The sequence below is a fragment of the Musa acuminata genome, unplaced genomic scaffold, assembly GCF_036884655.1.
Source record: "Musa acuminata AAA Group cultivar baxijiao unplaced genomic scaffold, Cavendish_Baxijiao_AAA HiC_scaffold_463, whole genome shotgun sequence".
NCBI lineage: Eukaryota > Viridiplantae > Streptophyta > Magnoliopsida > Zingiberales > Musaceae > Musa > Musa acuminata.
This window is the reverse complement of record NW_027020710.1, coordinates 175,001-182,500: the sequence shown is the minus strand read 5'-3', so window position 1 is coordinate 182,500 and position 7,500 is coordinate 175,001.

Sequence of the window (7,500 nt, the reverse complement as noted above, 5' to 3'; positions counted from 1 at the left end):
GCGGCGAGCGGCGGACAGCGAGCGAAGCGAGAGGCAGCACCGTCCCTGCTATACGAAAGCCCCATCCAGCCCTGTGCCACCCGGGGGGTTCCAGGGTGCTGAGATGGCTGACGTTTTGCTCCGCTCTCGACGGTCACCGCGCAATGCAAGAACAGGCCAAAAACTGGCCAAAACGGCCCAAAAACGGGCCAAAACTGGCCATTTTTGGCTGCACGAGCGAGCGGCGAGCGGCGGACAGCGAGCGAAGCGAGAGGCAGCACCGTCCCTGCTATACGAAAGCCCCATCCAGCCCTGTGCCACCCGGGGGGTTCCAGGGTGCTGAGATGGCTGACGTTTTGCTCCGCTCTCGACGGTCACCGCGCAATGCAAGAACAGGCCAAAAACTGGCCAAAACGGCCCAAAAACGGGCCAAAACTGGCCATTTTTGGCTGCACGAGCGAGCGGCGAGCGGCGGACAGCGAGCGAAGCGAGAGGCAGCACCGTCCCTGCTATACGAAAGCCCCATCCAGCCCTGTGCCACCCGGGGGGTTCCAGGGTGCTGAGATGGCTGACGTTTTGCTCCGCTCTCGACGGTCACCGCGCAATGCAAGAACAGGCCAAAAACTGGCCAAAACGGCCCAAAAACGGGCCAAAACTGGCCATTTTTGGCTGCGCGAGCGAGCGGCGAGCGGCGGACAGCGAGCGAAGCGAGAGGCAGCACCGTCCCTGCTATATACGAAAGCCCCATCCAGCCCTGTGCCACCCGGGGGGTTCCAGGGTGCTGAGATGGCTGACGTTTTGCTCCGCTCACGACGGTCACCGCACCACGCAAGAACGGACCATAAACAGGCCAAAACAGCCCAAAAACGGGCCAAAACTGGTCATTTTTGGCTGCGCGAGCGAGCGGCGAGCGGCGAACAGCGAGCGAAGCGTGAGGCAGCACCGTCCCTGCTATACGAAAGCCCCATCCAGCCCTGTGCCACCCGGGGGGTTCCAGGGTGCTGAGATGGCTGACGTTTTGCTCCGCTCACGACGGTCACCGCGCCATGCAAGAACGGACCAAAAACAGGCCAAAACAGCCCAAAAACGGGCCAAAACTGGCCATTTTTGGCTGAGCGAGCGAGCGGTGAGCGGCGAACAGCGAGCGAAGCGAGAGGCAGCACCGTCCCTGCTATACGAAAGCCCCATCCAGCCCTGTGCCACCCTGTCACGACCTTAGCTGGAATTGCCTAAGGCGTGCGGCACCCTTGCGGCCAACGACGCGAACTTAGCTTGCGTTGCCTAAGTCGCGAGTCACTCTTGCGGCAAAGACGCGAACTTAGCTTGCCTTGCCTAAGTCGCGCTTCGCCCTTGCGATCTTGCTCCGCAAGGATCAGCCCACTTTGTAACCTCTCGCAGGTCCCGAAGGACCTGTAAAAGAGAAAGAGAGTTAGATCGAAAGAACGAGCAACGGACACGTCCCGAAGTCTCGCGAAAAGGAAAGCTTTACAAGCAATTCGTCGAACACCTTGTGTGCACAAGAGAAAAGAGGGAGAGGGGGAAAAGCAAGGCTTTCAAGGATGAACGAACAGCTGCAAGCCCACAAACAGCCGCTCACCTGGTCCCGGACGCAACACCAAGTTCCCGTAAAGGTCACGTGCGAACTTGCGAAAGAGTGTTCAACGCCCGGTATATAACCGAAGCCCCATCCAGCCATGTGCCACCCGGGGGGTTCCTGGGTGCTGAGATGGCTGACGTTTTGGTGAGCGGAGGCAGCACTCCGCTCACCTCCCGCGGCACGCGAAAACGGAGCCGTTTTGGGCTGTTTTGGGGCTGTTTTGCTCGGTTCGGTGAGCGATCGCTTTGCAACGCTGCAGCTTGTTCGAACTTACATATTTACAAGCAAAATGACCCAAAACCATGGGAAAACATGCTGTCAAGCAGCTGTACATGCGGGTGTGAGCGACGAACGGTTCGTTGAACGAAGTTGTTGCGGGTGCGCGACGACCGTTCGTGACATTCTCCCCCACTTAAACTGTCGACGCCCTCGTCGACGCTTGTTGGTAGTTGTTGATGACGTCTTCTTCATGTCGCAGGGCGTCTTCAGGCTCCCAACTGGCTTCAGTTCGGGGAAGCTTTCGCCACTTCACCAAGTACTCTGTTTGCTCCGCTCCGTTGGGTAGCTTTATCTTGCGATCCGCCAGAATGGTTTCCACTCGCTTCTCGTAGGAGGCTGTGATGGGAGGTAGCCGAGTTGGAACACTTCGAGAAGCATCTTGCGGATCTGAATGGTAGGCCTTCAGGTTGCTGGCGTGAAGAACGTTGTGAATTTTGAACCACGCCGGCAGCTGCAACTTGTAAGAAACATTGCCTACCCTGCTGATAATTGGGAAGGGCCCTTCATACTTACGCACCAATCCTTTGTGGACTCTTTTCCTGAAGAATTGGAGTGATGCTGGTTGGAGCTTTACCAACACCAAATCGCCAACTTTGAACTCCTGTGGTCGCCTTCCCAAGTCTGCCCACTTCTTCATCCGTTTTGCCGCCTTCTCCAAGTAAGCCCGCGCAATATCGGCATTTCGATGCCACTCCTTTGCGAAATGGTAGGCTGATGGACTACTCCCCGTATACCCAATTGCCATAGTGTGCGGAGTCGACGGTTGTTGTCCTGTGATAATTTCGAAGGGGCTCTTGTTGGATGCAGAGCTCCGCTGCAAGTTGTAGGAGAATTGGGCGATGTCCAACAGCTTCACCCAATCTCGTTGATTGGCACTCACGTAGTGCCGGAGATACTGCTCCAAGAGCGAATTTATTCTTTCAGTCTGACCATCCGTCTGGGGGTGGAGGCTTGTAGAGAAGTATAACTTTGATCCCAACAACTTGAATAGCTCGGTCCAGAACCGTCCCAGAAACCGAGCGTCTCGATCACTAATGATATTGTGTGGGACTCCCCAATACTTCACTACACCCTTCATCATCAGTCTGGCCGCCTCTTCAGCTGAACAGTGTAGGGGAGCAGCAATGAATGTTGCATACTTTGAAAACCGATCGACCACCACAAGTATCGATCCAAGTCCCCCTACAGGTGGCAAGCTTGATATGAAGTCTAAGGAAATGCTCTCCCATGGCCTTTCTGGTACGGGCAACGGCTCCAAAAGTCCCACCGGCTTCCGCTGCTCCACCTTGTCTTGTTGGCAAGTAAGGCATGTTCGAACATACTCCTCCACATCAATCCCCATCTTTGGCCAGTAGAAGGCCCTCTCCACGAGAGCCAATGTTCTGTGAATGCCGGGATGTCCAGCCCAAAGGGAATCGTGACACTCTTTTAAGAGTTCACGCCTTAAGTTGTCCACTCGGGGAACATAAACCCTATTCCCTTTTGTGTAAACAAGTCCCTCCTGGACCCAAAATCGTCGTGCCTTGCCTTCTTTGATGAGCTGCATCAGGATAACTGCCTGGGGATCACTATACAGTCCATCTCTGATTCGGGAAAGGAAGTTGGAGTGTAACTGACTTGTTTGGCCTCTGCCCTCCAGTTGTGTAGCATTCACGCACTCCACCTTCCGACTCAGTGCATCGGCCACGACGTTCGCCTTCCCGGGCTTATATTCCATTGCCATATCAAATTCAGCCAGGAAGTCCTGCCACCGTGCTTGCTTTGGGGAGAGCTTCTTCTGAGTTTGGAAATAACTCAGGGCGATGTTGTCTGTCCTCAGCACAAATCGCGACCCAAGGAGGTAGTGTCGCCAAACTCGTAGGCAGTGGATCACCGCTGTCATCTCCTTCTCATGCACTGGATACCGCCTCTCGGTCTCGTTGAGTTTGCGGCTCTCGTAGGCCACCGGATGACCTTCTTGCATGAGTACTCCACCAATAGCAAAGTCCGAAGCATCTGTATGGACTTCAAAGGGCTCTCCATAGTTTGGCAATTTGAGCACTGGTTCTTCCAGAACAGCAGCCTTCAGATCTTGGAATGCTATCTCACATCTGTCAGACCACTTCCAAGGCTGCTCCTTCTTCAGCAACTCCGTCAGTGGGGTTGCCCGCTTCGAATATCCCGCGATGAAGCGTCGATAGTAGTTGACGAAACCAAGGAAGGATCTCAACTCTGGCACCTTCTTTGGAGTTCGCCATTCCGCAACTGCTTGCACCTTCGACTTATCCATCCGAATGGAGCCATCACCGATTCGATGCCCCAAGAATAGGATCTCAGTCTGAGCAAAGTAGCATTTCTCCCTTTTTACGAACAACGTGTTCTCCCTGAGAACCTTGAAAATCGTCCGAAGGTGCTTGACGTGCTCCTCGAGCGTTTGGCTGTAGACGACGATATCGTCCAAGTAGACGACCACGAACTTATCCAAATACTCCTTGAATAGCTGGTTCATGAGAGTACAGAATGTGGCCGGAGCGTTGGTTAAGCCGAAAGGCATCACCAAGAACTCAAACGCTCCATATCTGGTCACACAAGTAGTCTTTGCTTCGTCGCCTTCAGCAATGCGCACCTGCCAATACCCCGACCGGAGGTCGAGTTTTGAGAAATACTTCGCCTTGCCCAGTTGATCGAACAAGTCCGCGATGAGCGGGATGGGATACTTGTTCTTCACCGTTACTTTGTTGAGGGCTCGATAGTCGACGCATAATCGGAGACTCCCATCTTGTTTCTTCTGAAAGAGAACTGGAGCTCCGAAAGGTGCTTTTGAGCTGCGGATGAGACCACCGCTTAGCAGTTCACCTAACTGCTTTCTAAGTTCTGCCAACTCTGGCGGGGCCATGCGATAGGGTGGTCTCGCTGGAGGCTTCACTCCTGGCTCCAGCTCAATACTGTGATCCACGCCTCTGCGTGGCGGAAGAGTCTTCGGCAACTCAGGTGGCATAACGTCTTTGAACTCCTTCAGGACGTTGGCCACCACAGCAGGTTCTTGAATGGCTTCTTCATTGAGTGGCTCTAGCTTCATAGCAGCCACGAATGTTAGTTCGCCCTTTCGCACCCCTTTCTTCAATTGTAATGCCGAAATATGTTGGGGCTCCTTGGTTCCTCTCCGAGAGACGGGCACCACACAGGGGTCATCGCCTCCCATCATACATAGGGAATTCAAGAATGGCATCGGCACCAACTTCGCCGCGTGCATAAACTCCATTCCAAGAATCACTTGGAAGTCGTCTAGTGGCACGGCCATCATGTTGGTGGTTCCGCTCCAAGTCCCGATTCTGATGGGAACTCCCTTCGCCAATCCGGAGATTCGCCTGGCCTCCGAGTTCACTGCTTTCATTCGGCTTGGGCTCTTCTCCAATGTCAACCCAAGTCGCTGTGCTTCACGATCGGCTATGAAGTTGTGGGTAGCGCCCGTGTCCACCATTGCACGGGTCGTTTGGCCATTCAGCTTGATGTCCACATACATCAGTTCACTACTTCCTGCTTTTTGTGCCTTCGTCTTCATGTTCTCCCCCACTTGACCCCGCATAGCGTTCAACAAACGCATTGCTCCCATTCGGGGTCCTTGCGACTCTTCATCGTCGCTGCTGGATTCAGAACTGCTTGAGCTAAGGGCAACAGCTTTGCCCTTGTCCGATCGGGGAGGGTGGATAGAAGCTGTCAAAGCGTTGAGTGCCTGCTTCTGTGGGCACTCCCTTACCATGTGCGGTCCTCCGCACAAGAAGCATCCTCCAGGTTTCGAGGCCTTGCCTTTTGGGTTCGGCCCTTTGTGGGAGCTCTTCTTCTTCTGTTCGCCCCCGAGCTCCTTCCCTCGAGAATGTTTTTGAGGGCGATTGCTTGAAGATTGTTTCCTTCTCGCTGGGTCTTCAGAGGAAACGAAGTCGGTGAGCCTTTCTGCAGCTGCAATTGCCCCGACCACGTCGGTAACATTCCTTCGATTCAGCTCTTGCTGAGCCCATGGTTTCAAACCATCAAGGAAACTGAACAACTTGTCCTTCTCGGACATGTCCTGTATGTCCAGCATCAGTGCAGAAAACTGCTTTACATAGTCTCGGATGGTGGTACTTTGGCGGAGTTGTCTCAACTTCCTTCTTGCGACGAACTCTGTGTTCTCCGGTAGGAACTGAGTTCTCAACTCTCGCTTCAAGTCTTCCCATGTGTCGACTCGACACCGACCTTGTTGGATTTCCTCCCAACGAGTTCGCCACCAAAGTTTCGCATCTCCGTTCAGATACATTGTTGCTATTGAAACTTTGGTATCTTCAGAATCGGGTCTCGTAGCTCGGAAGTATTGTTCCATGTCAAACAGAAAGTTCTCGAGCTCCTTGGCATCTCTGGCCCCTCCGTATCCATGGGGCTCAGGTGCCCTCAAGTTTTGTGGCGGTGCAACGCGGGTGTTGCCTCCTCCCGCATTTAGCGTTCTTGTGAGCATAGCCACCTTCGCCGTGAGTTCCGCCACAACATCTTGTAAGTGCTGCACGGAGTCCTTGGTGTCATCGGACAGTCGGTCGACTAGGGCCTCGACCTTGTCGATCCTGGACTCCGCTTCCTCTTGCGAGCTCTCTACCCCAACAAGTCTTTGTTGGCCATGGTAGAGTTCCTCCATGCTCGCTTCCAGAACATCCAGGCGGGTTTCCGCCGTCGTGAGTCTCTCCTTATGACTCTTTTTCCCAGTTAGCGCACCAGATTGCGCTTCCTCCGCTCGCGGAGAGTTGCCAACTTCTCGCTCATCCTGTTCGCTGCCGCGATCCTCATGAGCGGCTCCAACAGCATGAGAGCGAGTGTGCACATGCAGCCCACCTGCGGCTGCTTGGGGCAAGGGTCCGGCCTGCCCCGTCTTGCTTGATTCGCCACGATGCTTTGCCATGGCGAAGTTGCGAAGTTCGTTCGCTGTTCGATCGAAGAGCTTGCCCGCTCTGATACCACAATGTCACGACCTTAGCTGGAATTGCCTAAGGCGTGCGGCACCCTTGCGGCCAACGACGCGAACTTAGCTTGCGTTGCCTAAGTCGCGAGTCACTCTTGCGGCAAAGACGCGAACTTAGCTTGCCTTGCCTAAGTCGCGCTTCGCCCTTGCGATCTTGCTCCGCAAGGATCAGCCCACTTTGTAACCTCTCGCAGGTCCCGAAGGACCTGTAAAAGAGAAAGAGAGTTAGATCGAAAGAACGAGCAACGGACACGTCCCGAAGTCTCGCGAAAAGGAAAGCTTTACAAGCAATTCGTCGAACACCTTGTGTGCACAAGAGAAAAGAGGGAGAGGGGGAAAAGCAAGGCTTTCAAGGATGAACGAACAGCTGCAAGCCCACAAACAGCCGCTCACCTGGTCCCGGACGCAACACCAAGTTCCCGTAAAGGTCACGTGCGAACTTGCGAAAGAGTGTTCAACGCCCGGTATATAACCGAAGCCCCATCCAGCCATGTGCCACCCGGGGGGTTCCTGGGTGCTGAGATGGCTGACGTTTTGGTGAGCGGAGGCAGCACTCCGCTCACCTCCCGCGGCACGCGAAAACGGAGCCGTTTTGGGCTGTTTTGGGGCTGTTTTGCTCGGTTCGGTGAGCGATCGCTTTGCAACGCTGCAGCTTGTTCGAACTTACATATTTACAAGCAAA